The following is a 17,171-nucleotide window of genomic DNA, read 5'->3' on the forward strand; positions in this document are numbered from 1 at the left end:
CTGAAACTTGTGATATAAATCATGCCATGGGACATGGGCCTGCTCCTCTCCAAGGGCCATTGGCTGGGTCTCTTAGGGTTCAAACCAGAATCTCCTGACTCTCACTCTCATACAATATTATGCAAAGAAAAACTCCCTTTTGGAAAAACCCCCTTCTGGAATCCTTAATTTGGCAATCTTCCAATTTGCTCAACATACTAAAAAAAATTAAAGAGGTAAGTGTGTATGTATGTGTATGTGGGGGGACGCCAGGGATGAGTGGGGAGAGGGTGTCATGTGGCCCACGCACTGCACAGTTCTCTGGCTACTTTCTCTCCCAATTCTGATTGGACTGGAGCGGACATTAATGCTTACTCCAGCCTCATCACCTCTCCAGAGAGCTGACACTGCTTGGGAAGCTAAATTGTTCTTTTTGAAGGGAGAATTACATATGAGAGACTGAAAATTGAAACAAACTAAAAAGGATGCAAGCTCACTATGAATTAGTTAAGTCTATTGCGTTATCTTATGGCAAGTTTATAACTTTCTCCCTGAATTTTGGGTTCCCTTGGTTGGAGAAGGGAAATGTAGATGTGTTCCCTAGGACTACCATAACAAAGTACTGCAAACTTGATGGCTTAAATTAAAGCAACAGAAATTCATTCTCTCACAGTTCTGGAGGGCAGAAGTCAGAAATCAAGATGCCAGCAGGGCTGCACTCCCTCTGAAGGCTCTAGGGGGAGTCTTTCATTGATTTACCAGTTCTAGTGGCTCCAGGTGTTCCTTGGCTTATAGCTGCATCACTTTAATCATTTTACATGGCCTTCTCCCCTGTGTGAGCTTGTTGACACTCCTTTGTCGTCTCTCTTACAAGGATATGTGTAATTGTATTTTGGGCTCACCTGGATAATGAAAAATAAACTCGTTGCCTCAAGATCCTTAATTAACCACCATTTGTGCCACATAAGGTCACATTTACAGAATCCAGGATTTGAATATGGGCATGTCTTTGGTGCCAATGTGTAGCCCGCTACACTATGTAATTCTTTTCTCTGTCTTATCACAGAACAGGCTCTCTTACACATAAAGTTGGTTGCTTTCTAAATTCCATGAGGTTTCAAGTTTGTTTCCATTGTTCCCCTTTCTTTCTTTCTTTCTTTTTTTTTTTTTTTTTGAGATGGAGTTTCGCTCTTGTTGCCCAGCTGAGGAGCTCAACGGTATAATCTCAGCTCGCCGCAACTTCCACCTCCCAGGTTCAAACGATTCTCCTGCCTCAGCATCCCAAGTAGCTGGGATTACAGGCACCTGCCACCATGCCCAGCTAATTTTTGTATTTTTAGTAGAGATAGGGTTTCACCATGTTGGCCAGGCTGGTCTTGAACTCCTGACCTCGTCATCTGCCCACTTCGGCCTCCCAAAGTGCTGGGATTACAGGCGTGAGCCACTGCACCCAGCCTGTTCTTCCACTTTGTTAATGACCTAAATAGAAACATGATTCACGCTGACTTCTTCCTTTGTATTTAACCTTGCACTATGAAAACAAACTACTGTCTCTGATGCCTTAGTAACTTAATAGTGCTTCTGATCTTTTGAAAATCACAGGTTTGTGCTTATAAGAATATATCCACTAGACTCAAGCTTATGTCTCTAAAAGTTTAACTAAAGGCCTTGTGGCTGGTACATTACTGTAATCAGCAAGAAACTGGCCCTGATTCTCTTAAACTCACTTTGTTCAACTGAGAACAAACTTGGAAGTCTCCTACAAAACTGGAGTTGATTCTCATCTCTTGATTACCTCTGCAGGCCTTTGAAAGTTCCGGAGAAGTTCTCTGTGTGCCATATACATTAAACACGCTTCCATGTTTTCCTTTAAATCATCAAGAGCAACACATAGGATAATGTGTTTATTCCTTTCTCTGCTCCCTAGGATTATCTTCTTTTTAAAGTCATCGACCCTTTCCCTATCTACTCTAGATGAATGATTTCTTGCTCCATCCTGACAAATCCGGTTAAAATGACATTGCATCTCTTTATATCATCTGTCCAAATTGTACGAAGAAAGAGTGTCTAATGGGCACTCTCCAGCAAATTTACTGCCTATGGAGTGCTTAGAGATCCCAGGCTGTCCTAAAAATAAAAGAAAGTCTTGAATAGGTTTCTCCTTTCTCTGAGGTTTACAGATTCAGAAGCAGGGAGTAGGGAGAAAGCATTTCCCTCATTATCTTTCTAATACTCTTGAAACATATTCTGCTCCTTGAAAACCTAATATTCAAAAGTTAGCTCTCAGAGTGTAGGATCGATTTTTTTTCACTGTTTATTTTATTTTAAAGTTTTTAATTTTTTTTATTTTTATTTTTATTTTTTATTTTTTGGAGACGGAGTCTCACTCTGTCACCCAGGCTGGAATGCAGTGGCACGATCTCAGTTCACTGCAACCTGCGCCTCCCGGGTTCAAGCAATTCCCTGCCTTAGCCTTCCAAGTAGCTGGGATTACAGGTGCCTGTCACCACGCCAGGCTAATTTTTGTATTTTTAGTAGAGACGGGGTTTCACCATCTTGGCCAGGCTGGTCTCAAACTCCTGACCTCGTGATCCACCCGCCTCAGCCCACCAAAGTGCTGGGATTAGGCATGAGCCTTTTTTTTTTTTTCTGAGGCAGTCTTGCTCTGTCACCCAGGCTGGAGTGCAGTGGTGTGATCCCAGCTCACTGCAGCCACAACATCCCCAGCTCAAGCAATCCTTCCACTTTAGCTTCCTGAGTAGCTGAGACTATAGGCACATGCCACCATGCCCAGCTAATTTTTGTATTTTTTTTTTAGAGATGGGGTCTCCCTGTGTCACTCAGACTGCTTTCAGTCTGTTCTGGACTCAAGAGATCTTCCTGCCTCAGCCTCCCAAAGTGCTAGGGTTATAGGGGTGAGCCACTCCATCCAGCCCACTTTATTCATTTTAATGAGATGAACATTAGTCAATTAATTGGGCTTTTTGGCTCACTGCAACCTCCACCTTCCGGGTTCAAATGATTTTCCTGCCTCAGCCTCCCAAGTAGCTGGGACTACTGGCGCGTGCCACCATGCCTGGCTAATTTTTGTATTTTTAGTAGAGACAGGGTTTCACCATATTGGCTAGGCTGGTCTCCAATTCCCGACCTCGTGATCTGCCCACTTTGGCCTCCCAAAGTGCTGGGATTACAGGCGTGAGGTCACTGCGCCTGGCCAGTTGGGCTTTTATTGGAGAAGAATGAATATCTATAGTGACTGCTTGTAGAATTAAATGTTGTTTCAAGCTTTTTGCCCCCTAAAGATGAGAATGGTAATATAACATTTGTATACTGTGAGTTCTAATTGGGATAAATAAAATATTAGAAATAGAATCCCAGACCCAGGAAGAACCTTGTCTTCAGAGAAGCAACCTTGGTCCCAGCCCCTTCTCCACAGCTGCATGAAGAAGCTGCACAGAAAACCACTCACCCTCACCCCTAGAAAGTACCCTTCCCAGCCCCTAGTAACCACTATTCTACTCTCCACTTCTATAAGATCAAATTTTTTAGCTTCCACATATGAGTGAGAACATGCAGTATTTATCTTTCTATGCCTGGCTTACTTCACTTAACATAATGTCTCCCAAGCTCATCCATGTTGCCACAAATGACAAATTTTGTTCTTTTTAAATCAGTAAATAGTATTCAATTGTGAATATATACCACATTTTTCATCCATCTTTCTGTTGATGAACATTTCGGGTGATCCATATTTTGGCTATTGTGAAGAGTGCTACAGTAAACATGAGAGTGCAGAGATCTCAACAAGATTCAGTAACCTTACTACTGAGTATATATCCAAAGTATTTTATTCATTTTGATGCTATTATAAACGGAATAGTTTCCTTAGTTTCCGTTTTTGGATTGTTTATTGTTAGTGTATATAAATGCAACTGATTTTTGTGTATTGATTTCCTATCCTGCAACTTTGCTCAATTTGCTTGCTTATTAGTTCTATTGGGGTTTTGTGTGTGTGTGTGTGCATGGTATCTTCAGGTTTTTGTACATATAAGATTTTATCATTTGCAAACAGACATAATTTTACTTATTTATTTCCAATTTGGATCCCTTTTACTTATTTTTCTTGCTTAATGTTACTGCAGCTTTCTATGCAGGAAACGAGGATTTGAACAGTGATGGAGAGGTGAGTAATGGTTTGATTTGGAACATATTTTATGGGCAGAACAAATGGAACTTGTTGGCTCAGAAGTGGGTGGTGGAAGAAAGAGGGAAGTTAAAAGTGACTTCTAGGTTTATGGATGGATGAACTGGCTAAATTATTGTGGTGCCATTTGCTTAGACAGGGTAGATGGGGGGATGCAGGTCTAAGAGAGGAAGAGAAAAGCTCCACCTGGGCCACATTAAATTTGGCCATGATTGTGGATCAGATAGGTAAAAGCAAGAGAAGGAGGGAAGAAGTCAGAACACAGACCTCTGGGGAAAGCTCACACGTAGAAAAGGGATGGAAGAAGAGGCATCAGAAAGAGAGGCAAAGAAGAGCAATCTGAGGGGTAGAAAAAGAACCAGGAAAGTCAGAGAAAAAAGGGAAAAGTTTCAGGAAAGTGGCAATGGTCAACTATGCAAACAAGAGGGGAAGGAAGGTGAGGACTGAGAAAGGATTTTTTATGTAAGCAACAAGGAGGTTTTTGGTGACCTCTGACAGAACATTTTCAGCAGACTGGATAAGGTCTCTGCCTGAGTGCAAGTGAGCTGAAAATGCAAGTGAGTGAGGGAAGTGCTTTACACAAGTCTAAAGTGCTATGTGTGTAAGGCAATGTTGCTATTTCTGTTGCCATGGAAACAGAAACCATTTAGGAGAACTAAAAGCCACTTAAAATTCCTGACTCTAACCCATCATATCCGCTTGATCTCTTGAGAAAGATAATGACAAAAAACCAGTCATTAGAGGGGCAGGGCAATTTTAGGTTTCTTCTTTTTAGACATAGCCCCTAACTGGAAATTTTCACCCTTCTTGAGAAGGGAGCTTGCACTAACATCTACAATGGCTTCTAAAAAGCACAGATGACCTGCTACACTTCCTGACTTGCTTGCTATTGGTTGGCACTGTTCATAAATATAATTTGCTCTTTCACTTTTCTTTGAAATGAGCAACCTGAATTACTCGGAGGAGAAAGGCAGGAGAGATAGAGGCAGCAGAAGCCAGGGCAGCTGAAAGACAGAGACCTTCAGGTGGGCATTTTAATCTTTGTTTTGTTAATTCAGTGTTGAGCATCATGACTTGATGATCACATAATAGTCAGAGGAGTAATTTTTTAAAAGTAAATTTGTTTTGTTCTACTATAAATGTTATTTTCCTATCATGTACATGGTAGTTTAAAAAATACTGTGAAAGTATAAAAATGTTGAAAGAAGCCAAATTCTCCACCAAAATAGCCTCTATTGATATTTTGGGGATCGTCCCTTTGTGTGTGTGTGTGTGTGTGTGTGTGTGTGTGTGTGAGTGTGTGTGTGTATGCACATATAACTTTAGTTTTCATAGTTGCGTCCCTGCACTATGGACAAGTTTATATTCATTTCCTCCATATCAGTCTATGGTTTTTCCATGTTGCTGTGAATTCTTTGTAATCATAAATTAAAGCTGCTGCATATTATTGCATTGAGGAACTTTACTATACTTCCTCCATTTTTGGCTGTTATCCTCTTTTTCATAGTTTGGGTCCTTTTATTATATAAGATATATTTTTTCCATTCAGTGTCTTGTTTTAGGGGTAGAAGAAGTTAAATCTGAGCACATATATTTCAATGGTTTTGCTCAGAGGCACAATGAGAGTGAAAGAGTATGTGAGATCATGAGCATATAATCTGTTCCTTACCCCACTGGGACCCTAATCAGCGTTTCTCAACCCTGGCTGCACATCTAGCCAGAATCACCCGACTCTGAGGAGATTAGAAAATTACCCCTAGAATAACTGAAGCTTAACTTTTGGAGATCAGTGAGTCATCTGCAGTATTTTGTCTTGTTTTCCAGAAACTTCTCAGGTGGTTCTAATGGGTGGTCAGCATAAAAACAGATGACCTAGGTCATTCAAAATATTTTTCTGTCTCTGAAATATACCTGAGAGTAATATGTATTAGGAGAAAGGGAGGTATAATTTAAGGCAAGCCAACCAAATCTCCCTTTCAACACTACATAAATAATGCAAATTATAAAATAATTTGTGGGAAACATAAGACTTCTAGAAATTTCTATCATCTACTCAGCCACATAAACTCTTGAGATGAGAATCTACTTGTGTTTCGATTCACTAATGTTTTAAAGAGATGGATTTGTTTCCAGTGCTTCAGTGGTTAAAAGTTAGAGAAGTTGAGGCTCAAGTATGTTCTAAATGTATCTGAATCACGCCCATATCTGCTAGAATCTACCAAGGCAGCCAGGCTTCCTTTTAAAACTCTTCAAGATTAAACACAAGGTGGGCATTTAATAGCTGGCCAGTTCACTAACACACTGTGGGCACAGCGAAGATCGATGGGATTGGATTTGGAGGCAGAAGGTGGCTCACTCTGGCTTTCAGGAGCCCCATAGACATGGCATTTACCTTCTCTGGACCTCATATCCTCAGGAGGAAAGTGGACAGAGTTTATGCCAGGGCTGCGTTCTGGTTTCTCCCAACAGGGACTGAAAACAGAGCCAGAGCGCCTAAACCACACTGAAGCATTTGCTGTTGCACTCAGCCTGCTGCAGGCTAGGAATCATCCCGATGAGACCAACAGCATGTTAATCTAATTTCTTCTTGTTTTGACTCAGTGGAGAACACCTGTTTAGTACCTTCTTTAATGAATGTAAACATTCACATAGTACTTTACTATTTACAAAACATGTTTACAGGCATCAGTTCATTTGATCCACATACTAGCCTTAAGAACTGGAGGATGTAATTCTTATTTTAAAGATGGTAAAGATGAGACCAAGAGAACATAGGATCTTTCCCAGGTGGAACCAGAACTGGTCCAATCTGGTTGAGCCCAGGGCACATGGTCCTTTCTTACAACTTAAATAATAGCTATTGTGGGAAATTTGTTAAACAAATTTCATAATGTTTATATAATTGGCTATTCTGTATCCAGTTAAATGATGACATTGATGTTGTTAGTTGGCAAAGAAAGGTGATCATGACACGAAATAAGAAAAAAGCAAGATACAAACAGCATTATAAGTGTGCTCATTTTTGTTCAAAAATATTTGTATATATTTCAAGAAAGATAAAAAAACCATATATGCAAAATTTTAGCTATGTCTGGTTGGTGGTAAAGTTCATTATTTAAGTTTATTTCAGCTTGTATTACATTGTAATTTTTTTTTTTTTTACCATGAATGTGTACTACTTGTGTAATAAAAATAAAGGAAAGTAAATAGAATTGTTCATGTGTTTCTGGTTGGCTCTTCTCCAGATGAAATGGCCCCATCTTCTTTCACTTGACCATAAAGAAGGCTCCTATTTAATTATCTGAGTTTTGTACATTATTGTCACAAATCTTATTGTGATTGTTAGCTAGTACTGACTGAACTCTTCACATGTGTTGGGCACCAAGTTAATCACTTAACATCCATTTTTTTTTCATCAATACTCACTCCAGTGCTCCTTTGGCAGATGAGAGTTTGAAGCTCAGACGGCTGCAGTAATAAAAGAGACTAAAAGGCAGAGTTGAAACTTAAACCCAGGACCCTTTTAACTCAAAAGCACATGCTTTCATTCATTATATCACTCTGCCTCCTATCCACCTGGGATCACATGAGCAGCCTCCATTTTGGAGGAAAGATGATATATTTTTTCAGTGTACTCATTGCTGTGTACATGAGTACATGATGGTTACCTTGGGCATCGTTAGCATTTCCTGTGTACTCCAGAATCAAAGATCCTTTCTGCTTTTCTATAGTTTGCTCTGTGCACCAGATATCTGAGGCACTCTAGTTCCCCAAGGGTAAGCCTTTAAGATAAAAGCCTCACAAGGGATTGTGCAATTACCTGATGAACTCTGGCTAACGCGGCAGCCAAATTGGATAATACAAAGAAAGGCAAGCATTTTGCTGTGGGTGCTCAGCGTTGCTAGAGAGCTTTTTGAAATCCATGTCAGAAACCCCTAGCACTGTATTTCTTTATTTCTCAGGGTATTGGCCACTGCCTCCTTTGTACTGCAGTTACTTATGTACAGTATGTTCTATTGGACCAAGACTCTGACATTGGAGTCATTGCATAGAACCTAGCACATAAACTCCATTGAGAATAAAGGCATTGTGTAAATAAATCAATTCACCCAATGAGTGCAGACTTTATTAGTTACAGCTAATGTTTATCTCTGTTGAACTTTATTAACCTATTTATATTAATTGACCCATGGAGAAAATATAATCTTGACAGAATTTAAAGAAAAACCTCTTCCAATGGATTGATGACTTTGTGGCAGTACAGTCAGTCTTTTGACAAAGAAATCTAGTTATTATTCGAGAGGCCCAGGATAAGGGTCTAAGCAGTGAGTTGGAGTCAAGAAATTCCAAAGTCGGAAGGGTCCTTAGGAAGAGCTGGGACCAGAGGCAGAGTTTTTTTTTGCCTCTTTAGTGTAAAGTCCTTAAGGGAGAGGTTTCAAAAAAGTACAGGAAGCAGACTATAGAAAGAACAGAAGAAAGGAGAGAAAGGAGGGGAGTAGAGGAGAGGGGAGAGGAGGCAAAGAGATGGAAAAGGAGAGAGGAAAAGAGGGGAAGGGAGCTGGTTTACTCTGGAAGTTTAAATATTAATTAAGCTGGGAGAAATTAAAATAATTTAGTCCACCATTATTACCTATATTGTACATTATATAAATAAGAATTTATTATAAAAAAGATAATTTCCCATGTAAGTCTCCTCCCATGAGGCTGTAGAAACAGCATCGTACCTTGTTTGTACCTCTAGTACAGAAAAACAATCATCTAAAGAGTATTTGAAGGCATCCTAGATTCTTTTTTCTCTTTTGTCAAATTATTATTTTTAAAGTATTTTAAATTTGTATAAATTTATGGATTACACATGCAATTTTATTAGACGTATAGATTGCATAAATTGTGTAGTGGTCAAGTCAAGGCTTTTAGGGTAACCATCACCTGAATAACATTGTATCCCAGATTCTTTTAAGTAAGCTGGTTTCTTTTTATTTTGAGTCTTACCTTAAAAATAAGGTAAATTCGCTGAGAGATATGTAAATCTCTTGTAAATTCACTGTTCCTTTGTAAATTCACTGAGAGATATGAAGGTGACTCCCTTTTAGTTGTAAGAGGCACAAATCCCTATTGGGAACTTGTTGGCACAGAGTCAGAGAAACAGTTTGCTACCCTCCAAGATATAAAGGGTGCTGCTTCCTACAGTGTTTAGAACAGAGCACCATTTGGGTACCCTCTGTGGCTACCTTCTGCTCCCATGCCATGCCATTGACCATTGACCCTATATTCCTGTTCCCAGACTTTAGATTTGAATTTCAGGAAAAGAAAATTTTCAAGGAAAAACACATTAACATCATTTCATTGTAAAAACCATGTGAGTTCTTTCCCGCCCCCCAAGAAGATATTAATTGTAAGGCATAAAATGAGGGTGTTGGATAACAGCTTCATTAGCTCATTTATTGATCTGAGCACATTCATGTGCTTCACGCTGTGCTAGGGCCTGGGGTACAGCAGTGGACACGTGCTTGCCTTCCATGGGCAAACAGTCTGGTGGGTAGGGATAGACAGGAGACAACTGCTGCCCCTGGAGTAAATGCTGGATGGGAAACCCAAGGGTCTGCAAACAGCCAAGACATGGAGGGATCAGAGAAGGCTTTTTCTGAAGAAAGTGATGTTTAGAAAGAAACCTGAGACTGGGTAAGCAATAGCCAGGAAATGAGCTGGAGCTCAGAAGAAATGGGCAAGAGAGAGCCTGCAGTGTTGGGGGTTTTGAAATAAGCTTCATGAGACTGAGTGTCCTTTACTGAGGGGATGGTGGGGAGAGAATATGCTGGATAACAAGATCAATACTATGAAAAGCCTGGAGATGAACTTGACTCTGAGATGATAATGGGAAAAGAGTAATGTGGTCAGATATGCATTTTGGAAAGGTCACTCTGGCCACTGTGTGAAAAATGAATTGAGAACAGCCAGAGTGGAGATAGGGAGCCATTGAGGAGGCTGTGCCCATTGTCCAGGTAAAAGATGACAGCCTGTACTAGGCCGGTCTTGAGCTGACCCCTGAGATGAAAGGAGGAAGTTGATGGAGGCTGCTGGGTAAACAGGCCAGGTCTGCCACAGAGGAGACACTGGGCAGCAGGACAAGCAGGAGAGGAGGAGAGCCCATGGTTTACTTTTGCTCCTGGCCCTCTCTCCTTTAGATTTCAGATACCCACTGCCCCCATGCCACTGGCAGCAGGTGGGGTGGCAACAGGAATGACAATGCATGGTGCCAGGCAAAGTGTAGCTGCGTCCCTGGCTGTCACCTGTGCTGCCTCCTGGGGTCCTCTCAATAACTCTGAGAGGTTGAGTACTTTCTGATGGTCACACAGTTTGCACAAGGAAGAGCTAGGATTTGGGTTCAGTTGGGATTTATTCCAGAGGTTTTCCATGATATCGCAATGTCTCTATGTCATTTTAGGAAATACACATGATGTTTAACAAACTACCTTTGTAAATAATTTCTTTTCTCTAAGAATTGAATTTAATAATGGAATATGAAATGCTGTCTAGGGGAAATGAGAATGAGAGGGAGTTTTAATTTGAATAAATGGGCTTGTGAGGAGCTCCTGAGTCATGTCATTTAGTTACTTTGATTATGGACAGGGAGGACCCTAATGTTGATCAATCCGTAGGGATTTATTGGAATAAACAGGACAATGTTTCTATGATAACACTTGCTGTTCTTCTGTCTTGGAAATCAGAGACTCAGATAAAAAACAATTCTGTGATTCTGTGGTCTTCCTTAGATCAGACATTTGGTGAATAATAGATACCGCCAACCTTTCTAGATACAAGGATGAAGTGCATTAGAAAATGAAAAACATATTGTTGAGATTTTTACACAAAATTAAATTCATAATCAGCATCATAAACTCATGTGTTATATTAACCAAGGAGAGCTGAGGAAAGTTTTGAGAGCCAGAGAGAGGGCAACATTTAGTCAAAATAATGTTTTTAAACAAAATGAAGCCATATCTCTAAGGAGCTCAGGGCTCTTCATATATGATGTTTTTGTTGAGTTGAATTTTTGTTTGTTTATTTGGTGGCTGAATGTTAGTGGTAGGATGAATGTGCAAGAGAAGCTAGCTTTTGGAGTCTATTAAAGAAGGAAACAAGGAGAATTAGTAAAGACAGAGGTGGGAAGAAGGAGGTCTGAGGTAATGCTGTACTTCATGGTTAAGTGGCATGTGGAAATAAATGGCATTCAGAAAGCAAAGGGTCACCAGCCTGGTGGCCAATGAAGTGACTCATACTTTGGGGGCTCCTTGAGGCACTTTGTGGGTGACCAGGTAGAGGAAAAATCAGTGCAGCAAAATTCTCCAAGGCACTGAGTCCATGAAAACAAGGCCCTGTGAGATTCATTCCCCTCCATCCCACTTCCTCTGGAAGCTCAGAGACCAGCTCCGTTTCACATTCAAAATATGTCACAATTTCAGTTCCTTTTATCTGTGTTTCTGTTTTGATCTCCAAGAACGTAATTCACCTTGACTTTTTGAAAAAAGAATTCTGAAAGCACAAGACCATTCTTGGAAGGCCAGGAAGGTCTAGAAAGCTTGGCATTTCTGACATGACATTTGGAGCCTGTTACAAATAAACTCTGAGTTGTCAGCTTGGGTCTCAAGAGTAAACTCTCAGTGATACTTCCCTGTTCTGGAGGGCCGTGTTAATTCAGCACTCTGAGGCCTCTGGGATTTTGAGGAACAAATGTGTTGTAGAATCCTCTCTGCACAACTTCAGAGAGCTTATTCTGTCAGCCTTTGCAATAACAACATCTAACACTTAATATGGCACTTTCTCTGGTCCAGGCCCTGACCTAAGTGCCATTCATATATTATCTCACTTCATCCTTACAACCCTATGAAGTAAGAACTATTATTAGCATTACCCCTTTCTTTTATTTATTTATTTAAATTAATCTTTTTTTTAATTTTTCTTTTTTATTGAGACAGTGTCTTGCTGTATTGCCCAGGCTGCTCTTGAACTCCTGGGCTCAAGCGATCTTCCTGCCTCAGCCTCCCAAAGTGCTAGGATTACAGACATGAGCCACTTTGCCTGGCCGCATTATCCCCTTTTACTGATAAGGAGCTGACGCCGAGGGAGATAAAGTCATTTTCCCATGGTCATAGAGGTAGTCCGTGAACAAATCAGGATTTAAATCCTGAGGTTGCTGCTCTGCTACTGCTTCCCTGCAGCTGAGAGCAACACCTGTCATGCTTCTCACCATTTTTTTATCATTAAATCATTTCTCAGCCTTGCTTTTATATATTTACTAGTGCCCTGCAAAAATTTTGCCTCCTTAATGCTTGTTCTAGGTCCCAATTCTGAGGTTTAATAATAATTAACATCACTGAGAGCTCACCCTGTATGAGACAACTCACATTTATTATGCCATTTATAGATGGCATAACTGAGGCTCAGAGAAGATAGGTCACTTCTGCAAAATCTCACAGCCAGTAAGTGGCAGATGTGGCCTGCTACCTTACACCAACTGTCTCCTGTGAACACTTCTATTTATTTTAATTTATTTGTCAAATTGACAAATAATAATTGCATATTCATGGGGTATATATTGATGTTTCTATACATGTAATGTATATTGATCAGATCAGGGTAATTAGCATATCCATCGTCTCAAATATTTATCATTTCCTTTTGTTGGGATCGTTCAATATCCTCCTTTGAACTAGTTGAAACTATTTAATACATTATTGTTAATTAGAGCCATCTTACAGTGGTATAGAACATTAGAACTTATTCCTCTCATCTAGTGGTAATTTTGTATCCTTTACCAAATCTCTCCCTTTCCCCCACTCTTCCAGGCCTCTGGTTTCCTCTGTTCTACTTTTTACTTCTATGAGATCAACTTTTTTTACTATTCCACATATGAGTGAGAACATACGGTGTTTGACTTTCTGTTTCTGGTTTAGGAAATATAATGGACTTAACATAATGTCCTCCAGTTCCACCCTTGTTGCCACAGATGACAAGATTTCATTCCATTTTATGGCTGAATAGTATTCCATTATGTATATATACCACATTTTCTTTATCCATTCATCTGTTGTTGAACACTTAGGTTGATTACATACTTGGCTATTGTGAATAGTGCTGCAGTAAACATGTGAGTGCAGCCATCTCTTAGGCAAACTGGTTTCAAAGCTTTTGGGCAAGTATCCAGAAGTGAGACTGATGGATCATATGGTAATTCTATTTTTAGTTTCTTGAGGAACCTCCATATAGTTCTCCATGGTGGCTATACTACTTTACAGTCCCACCAACAACACATGAGTTCCCTTTACTCCACATCCTTGCCAACATTTGTTTTTTCATCTTTTTGATAATAGCCATCCTAACTGGGGTGAGATGATACCTCATCGTGGTTTTGAGTTGCAAAATCATCACTGATGATTAGTGATGTTGAACATTTTTTCATATACCTGTTGACCATTTGAATGTCTTCTTTGTGAAATGTCTGTTTAAATCATTTGCCCATTTTAAAATTGAATATTTTGCTGTTGAGATGTTCGAGTACCTTATATATTCTGAATATTAGTCACCTGTCAGATTAGTAGCTTGCAAATATTTTCTCAAATTCTGTAGGTTATCTTTTTCACTCTGTTGATTGCTTCCTTTGCTGTGCAGAAACTTTCTAGTTTGATAATCCCATTTGTTTATTTTTGCTTTTGTTGCCTGTGCTTTTGAGGTTTTATTCACGAAATCATTTCCCAGACCAGTGTTCTGAAATGTGTGTCCCATGTTTCCTTCTAGTAGTTTTTATCATTTTAGGTCTTATATTTAAGTCTTTGATCCATTTTGAGTTAAATTTTGTAGAGTGAGAGGTTTGGGCCTAGTTTCATTCTTCTATAGACATCCAGTTTTCCCAGAACCATTTATTCAGGAGACTGTCTTTTCCCCAATGAGTATTCTTGGCACCTTTGTCAAAAATCAGTTTGCTGTAGATATTTGGATTAATTTCTGGATTCTCTATTCTGTTCCATTGGCCTATGTGTCTGCTTTTGTTAGTAACATGCTATTTTGGTTACTATAACTCTGTAGTGTATTTTGAGGTTTGGTGGTGTGATACTTCCAGCTTTGTTCCTTTTGCTCAGGTTTGCTTTAGCTATTTGGGTTCTTTTGTGGCTCCATACAAAGTTTAGAACTTTTTTCTATTTCTGTGAAGAATGTCATGGGTATTTTGATAGGAATTGCATTGAATCTGTAGGTTGCTTTGAGTAGTGTTGTCATTTTGACAATATTAGTTCTCCTCCATGAGCATGGGTTGTCTTTCCATTTGTTTGTATCCTCTTCCATTTATTTCATCAGTGTCTTGTAGTTTTCCTTGTAGAGGTCTTTCACCTCCTTGGTTACATTTCTTCCTAAGGTTGTTTTTTGTTTGTTTGTAGCTGTTGTAATGGGATTGCCCTCTTGATTTTTTTTTCCAGCTAGTTCATTGTTTGTGTAGAAAACACTACTGATGTTTGTATATTAATTTTGTTTCCTGCAACTTTATTGAATGATTTATTAGTTCTAAGAGTTTTTGGTAGAGTCTTTCTATATATGAGATTATCATCTGTAAACAGGAACAATTTGACTTCTTTCTCTTGAATATGAATGCCATTTATTTATTTCTCTTGCCTAATGACTCTGACTAGGATTTCCAGTGCTATATTGAATAAGAGTGGTGAGAGTAAGCATCATTGTCTGTCCCTGTTCTTGGAAGAAAAACTTCCAACTTTTTCTAATTTAGTAAGATGTTTGCTGTGAGTTTGTCACATGTGGCCTTTGTTATATTGAAGTACTTTCCTTCTATACCTAATTGTAAGAAGTGTCTATCATGAAGTGAGCTTAAATTTTATCAAAAGATTTTTCTGCATCTATTGAGGATCATATGGCTTTTGTCTTTCACTCTATTGATGTGATGTATGATGTTTATTTATTTGCATATGTTGAACTATCCTTGCATCCTGAGATAAATCCCACTTGATCATGGTGTATTGTGTTTTTGATATGTTGTTTGATTTGGTTTGCTAGTATTTTGTTTGGCATTTTTGCTTCTATACGTATCAGGGATATTAGCCTGTAGTTTGTTGTTGTTGTTGTTGTTATGTCCCTATTCAGTTTTGGTATCAGGGTTATGCTGGCTTCATAGAATGAATTAGGAAGAATTAATTCCTTCTGCTTCAATTTTTTGGAATAGTTTTAGATGAACCAATATGAATTCTTCTTTAAAGATTCAGTAAAATTCATCAGTGAAGCCATCTGGTGTTTCTTTTTGGGAGACTCTTTATTACTGATTCAATCTTATTATATGTTTTTGGTTTATCCAGGTTCTGTTTTCTTCATGGTTCAATCTTGGTAGGTTGTATGTGTCTAGGAATTTACCCATTTCCTGTAGGTTTCAAATATATTGGCATATAATTGTTCATGGTAGTATGGTAGTCTCTAATGATCCTTTGTATTTCTGTGGGATCTGATGTGATGTTTCCTTTTTCATTTCTGATTTTATTTATTTGGTTCTTCTCTCTTTTTTTCTTAGTTTAGCTAGTGGTTTGTCCATTTTGTTTACCTTTTCAAAAAACCAGCTGTTCACCTTTTGTATTTTTTTAAGTATCAATTTTATATTTCTATTCTGCTCTTTATTACTTCTTCTACTAATTTTGGGCTTAGTTTGCTCTTGCTTTTCTAGTTCCTTGAGGGGCATTTTTAGGTTGCTTATTTGAAATCTTTTTAATTTCTAATGTAGGCATTTATTGCTATAAGTTTGCCTCTTAACACTGCTTTTGCTGTGTCCCATAGTTTTTGGTATATTGTGTTTCTATTTTAGTTTGTTTCAAGGAATTTTAAAATTATATTCTTAATTTCTTTCTTTACCCATTGGTTATTCAGAAGCATGTTACTTAATTTCCATGTATTTGTATAGTTTTGAATGTTCCCCTTGTTATTGCTATCTATTTTTGTTCCCTTGTGGTCAAATAAGTTACTCGGTATGATTTTGATTCTTAAAAAAATTTTTTTGAGACTTGTTTTGTGTCCTAATGTATTGTAAATCATGGAGAATGTTTCACATGCTGATGAAAAATAAATATGTATTCTGCAGCTGTTGGGTGAAATGTTCTGTAAATGTCTGTTAGGTCCATCTGGTGTATGGGGCCATTTAAATCTGATGTTTCTTTGTTGATTTCCTGATTAGATGATCTGTCCAGTGCCAAGAATTGGCTGCTGAGTCCCCAGATATTGTTGTATTGGGGTCTATCTCTTCCTTTAGATTTAATATTTGCTTTATATATTTGGGTGGTCTAGTGTTGGGTGCATATATACTTACAACTGTTATTTTTTGGTGAATTCATCTTTCTATTATTATATAATGTCCTTCTTTTCTCTTTTTACAGCTTAACCCAAAGTCTGTTTTGTCTGATATAAGCATAGCTATTCCTGCTCACTTTTGATTTCCATTTGCATGGAATATCTTTTTTCGTCCCTTCACATTTAGTCTATGTATATCTTTACAGGTTAGGTGATTTTCTTATAGGCAGCATATAGTTGGGTCTTGTGTTTTTAAAATCTATTAGGCTAGTCTATATCTTTTAAATGGGGAATTTAATCCATTTACATTCAAGGTTATTATTTCTTGGGAGGTGAGGACTTACTTCTATCATTGTATTGATTCTTTTCTGCTTGTTTTGTGTATCTTTTGTTCCTTACTTCTTCTCTTATTGTTTGTCTTTGCAATTGAATGGTTTCCTGTGGTGATAAGGCTTGATTCCTTTCTGATTCTCCTTTGTGTATCAGTTCTACTAGTAAGTTTTATAGTTTCGCATGTTTCCATGAAAATGGTTATCATCTTTTCACTTCCAGATATGACTCCTTTGAGCATTTCTTTTAAGGCTGGTCTAGTGGTGATACATTCTCTTAATTTTTGCTTGTCCGGGAAAGATTTTATCTCCTCTTCATTTCGGAAGGA

At 38.6% G+C, this 17,171-nt stretch overlaps 1 protein-coding gene across 1 annotated transcript in view; it reads left to right on the forward strand.

Moving 5' to 3' along the window:
- Nucleotides 1-5,119: 5,119 nt before the first annotated feature.
- CYSLTR2 (cysteinyl leukotriene receptor 2) overlaps nucleotides 5,120-17,171 on the forward strand; it is a 57,224-nt gene continuing 45,172 nt past the window's right edge. Inside the window, exon 1 of the mRNA XM_055096771.3 lies at nucleotides 5,120-5,208. The gene's annotated coding sequence lies outside the window, so the exon portion shown is untranslated. The remainder of the gene's footprint in view (nucleotides 5,209-17,171) is intronic.

Source organism: Pan paniscus, chromosome 14 (assembly GCF_029289425.2).
Source record: "Pan paniscus chromosome 14, NHGRI_mPanPan1-v2.0_pri, whole genome shotgun sequence".
Lineage (NCBI taxonomy): Eukaryota > Metazoa > Chordata > Mammalia > Primates > Hominidae > Pan > Pan paniscus.